Source organism: Channa argus, chromosome 17 (assembly GCF_033026475.1).
Source record: "Channa argus isolate prfri chromosome 17, Channa argus male v1.0, whole genome shotgun sequence".
NCBI classification, from domain to species: domain Eukaryota; kingdom Metazoa; phylum Chordata; class Actinopteri; order Anabantiformes; family Channidae; genus Channa; species Channa argus.
The window spans coordinates 17539319-17543948 of NC_090213.1; positions in this window are offsets into that span (position 1 = coordinate 17539319).

Consider the following 4630-nt stretch of genomic DNA (forward strand, 5'->3'; position numbering starts at 1 on the left):
GAATCTGTGCTACTGAAATGAAATAATTTAGTATATTGTGGGAATAAAAATGGATTGGAAACATGGGGGTAAAAATAAATGAGAGAGTTAATGGATGAGCAGAAACACTCTCTGCAACCCAGAGAGATAGAGAAGCAATAGGAAACCAATTCCAGGATCATCTAAACATTTGTAGTTCTTCTGAATCACAACAGGCCATCAGTCCATCCTAGAGGTTAATGTGGAGTGTGGTTTTAATGCAAGTAGTAGAGCTGGAATTTAGACTGTTTTTTTTTTTTTACTCTCCCTCCTACCCAGAGAAAGGGGCCATGAGGGAACCACTGCTGCAATGCAGCAAAACAAATAGCGAGAATCTATTAAGTGTTTGTGATTGGGAGACGAAGCATCTCTCTCTTTCTCATTTTCACTTTGCTCCCCACAGGATTTTCTGTGGTCATACATGAAACATGAAAACTCATGTTTAAAAAAAAATGTCTGTTTTCCCACAACATGTATCATCATTTTGTGTTTTGTATGAAGAAATGGTTGGGAAAAATAAAATTACTGCAACAAAGGAGGGCATTCAAAAGGCCATTATTGAATATAGAATTGATCTGGTCGCCATTTTAAATGACTGTATTGATGCACTGATATACAGCCTGAGCTGTGGTATAGATCCAGGTTACGCTTTGTTCCCTTCAAGGTTCATATGCGATAAAAGTGCCCGTGCATCATTCACATCCAGATGTATTATAAAGCTATTGTCCTCTAAAGCCTATAAACCTGTACACTACCCAAATTTAAGAATGTGCACAATGTTCAGCCAAAGAAAGCTGAAGAAAATACAGTGCACATAGTCCACACCATCATTTCACTTATCCACAAACCAACCTAAAATGCCTCGTACGTTAAGCAGAATTAGATGTGTAAATTAGATTTTTCACTGCTAAATATAAACAAAAGACCTTTTTACTGAATAAATATGAGACTTTGTTGATGCCCTAGTTGATGATCACTAAACAGAAACATACTTTATTTCTTTATTTTCCAATGGGACACTGCTTTAGCCTGTATGTTATCCATCCATCCGATATCTTAACTGTTCTCTTCTGCCAACACAGAAAAACATAGACAGACCTGCTACCATTCACACTCACATTTACACCTACGGACAATTTAGAGTCACCACTTAACCTAACATACATGTTTTTGTAACCAAAGGCAACACACACAAGCACAGGGAGAACAGACAGGCCACAGGTGGGTGGTGGATTCGATCTGGGGACCCCCTAGCTGTGTGCTAACCACTCCACCACTGTTTTGCCCTGTAATCTAATTGTGATAATAGCGCATATACACAGTTGTACAGCATACTGTCACTAGCCACTTTATTAGGTACGCCTATATAATCCAATGCAAAAGTGCAGAAGGTCTACCATGAAATCTACTTTTACAATGCTATAATTTTTCAGTTTTCAAGTTAAAACTCTCAATAGGTGATATTTCTGTGTGGTGGAATTGTACTAGAGTGCATTATAAGAAGAGCTGGTTGTAAAGTTTTGGCCAGACTATTTAAAAAGAATCAGGTGTACATAATAAAGTGGGCAGTGAGTCTGTATCCACCTGTACCAAATACCTCTTAAACACACTTCCTGTGCCAACTCCAAGGCAACTCCTGCAGCTTGGGGAGAGTCGCATTAATCTTTTTTGTTGCTGTTGTGTTATTACTACATGACTGCAAAACCAATATACACAAGGTGTGTTTTCCACTTAGCCATATATTTTTTCTCAGGACTGTCTAGTTGCCAAATGCTTCACTTTCTACATTATCATTCAGTGAATTGGTGTATGGCTAGGTACATTTCAACTGTGAGCATAGGTTACAGCCTCATGAATATATATGTAAGCTATGACTAAGCATTATCTCACTTTCAGGTTACAGTAAACCGCAGATCTCAAAGTGTTCTTCCTTATTATTTGGCAGCAGAAATTGGCCTTACCAAGCGGGGCAGAGGTCAGGGATGACTAAGAGGAGCAGCTGAGGGAAGCCACAGAGAGAAGGAGAGGAATTTTTATGTCTGATCGTAAGAAATGGAATTAATTCATATTCTGCAGGTCGATATGGGACTGATTGCCATGGTAACAGGCCATGTGCCACACCACCTCCCATCCCCATCTCTTTTTCGTCCTCCACCTCTCGCCTCCCACAGGCATCACTCATAGGGGAGATGACAGTCGTTTCCCTACCGCTTTCTGAGAATTAGCTTCATTGGTTGTTGACTATTCAGGAGGTGACAGACCTACTCAACCCTCCCAACACCCACTGCGACATCCAAGAGACATGTTACAACCTCTAATTAACAGCCCCTTTGTTTCTCTATGTGTCTCGCTTTTTATCCAGTCACTTGTTATCTGCCACAGTATCTTTCTATTTCTCACCCTCTCTCAACAAAAACAAACTACGTGTTGACACAGGGAACAAAAGGGGCTGAGTTGAAAAGCAGCCCAGCTCAGGATGCTTATTTCCCCACTGAGTGCTTCCATGGACCCAGTGTGGTTTGTTGATTATTTTGCTTCTGAAGCCGCAAAGAAAAAGCACTAGGAGCGTGCCTCTAATTTCAACGGGGTTGATTTGGCAGGAAGTGGTTAATAGAAACCATGCCAATTAATGTGGGTACGGAGCAATTATGATAATTGTTTTCGTATTTTCTCTCTGGTGAGCAGTGTAAACAAGACATGAAATCTAACCAGCTAGTAGCGGTAACAGTTTACAGAGCTTTAAGTGATCCACAGGATTTACAGTACAGGGCTTAAAGTCATTTGTTTTGAAGAGACTGACTCTGATCTGCTCTCTGTGGCTCCAATAAGGAAAGTAGTTACAATACTGATGGTAAAGATTAAAAAAAAAAAAAAAAAAAGCCAAATATCAAATCACCTTTTTTGCCTCCATCTCGGTCTTTGTCTTAGGCTTAATGCTCCAATCAGACAGACATTAAAACACTTAAAAGGACTGCATTGATGAGGATGGATTCATTTTATTTATTTTTTGCTTATTATAGACACCAAAACACAGAACAGTGGCTGGTAATACTCCCTTACAGGATTGCACAGCTCTGGTGGCAGCTGTTTCATCTTGGGTTGTAACATCTGTTGAGGAGTAACTAGTCGCATGTAATTGATACTAAACTGTGCAAAGTAATCTAACATGAATGCACACTTGATTGTATGTGATTGGAAAAAGTTGAACCAGAACACTGTATTGTTTTGCCCTAAGCCACAAAAGACATTATACAATTGTTTAATGTAATGTTTCATTTAGAAACACATCTTAATGTATAAGGAATTAAAAACTTGCTGCTAACTTTACAGCAAGTCATAAGTAATTAGTAGTAGTGAGTATTGACTTAACATTGAGTGCTGTGGTGGATGTACAGTATTGGCACTTTAAAAAAATGAGCGGTGACTTACTGAAGCTCTAAAAGCTGGAATACATTAAATGAATAAAACACTTTCTGTAGAGAAAAATATTGACACCTTTTCCTGAAAATAATAAAATAAACTTTATCTCGTAAAAATCATTGCTGAGATATTAACAACAAGCCGCTGTTGAATCAAAATATGCAGCAGCTGAAACAAAACCCAAATTACACGACTCACACAGAAAGACTGAGCACAACCAAGTCCAATTGATTCCAGATTGCATTTAGCAAAGAATCCTTTTAAGTCCATCGACAGATTGACTAGATACATTCGACAACCACTTCTGGGAATCTCCAGAAAAAGCTACAGTGGTTTTAATGTTGTCCTCGGTGAAAGTCACACTAGATAAAAGCATCACGTCGGAGCCCTAAAATGTGACTCTCCCCTAACGCATATCAATACCGGATTTTGGGTTTGGATTCTGTCTCAAGGCCTGTGTAAACTCTCTATTCAAGGTGGGATTATGGTGGTATTTTGCCACCACGCTTTTCTTTCTAAAGATACAGTACAAACATTGAGATGGAAAAAAAAAACAAAGAGACAGCTTTTGCTCTGAGGCTGTTTTGATCACTTTAATATTTTTGCAACCAACCAGTTACTGTACCTCTGCCTACACCTGAGCTGTACATGGTACTTGTCCTTTGCAATGAAGTGCAATGTCTGACCACATGAACACATTACTCGCACAAATCCATTTTTCTGAAAGAACACTAGGGCAGCAATTCTGATGACTTTTATTTTGTTCAGTGTAAATAACCAAAGCCATTGAAATGTAATATAAATATGACTGTCTTCTTTATGTGGCTCTTAAATTTCTCTTCTGGGTTTTACTGTAAAGGCAAATAGAAGAGAAGTCGGCTACAGTATATGTGAGTTAGCGAGTCTTCTGATCAAACTGCTCAACAACAGCCTTTTAGGCAAATCCCAGGAGGACTCAATGGTCAAGCAGTTCTCAAGTAGTTCTCTGCTTGACCTGAGAGAAAAGGAAGGAGAGGTAAAGAGAAAATAAAAAGATGGAGTCTGAGGCATAGAAGGCAAAGTTAGAATGAAGAACGCTTGCACTTTCAGTCAGTGGTGGCATGCATGCAGGGACTTAGGAGTTTCCGTCAGCCTTGCTCCAAGACACAATTAAGCTTTAATGAAGTTATGCAGCTGCCTCTCTTGGATCTAA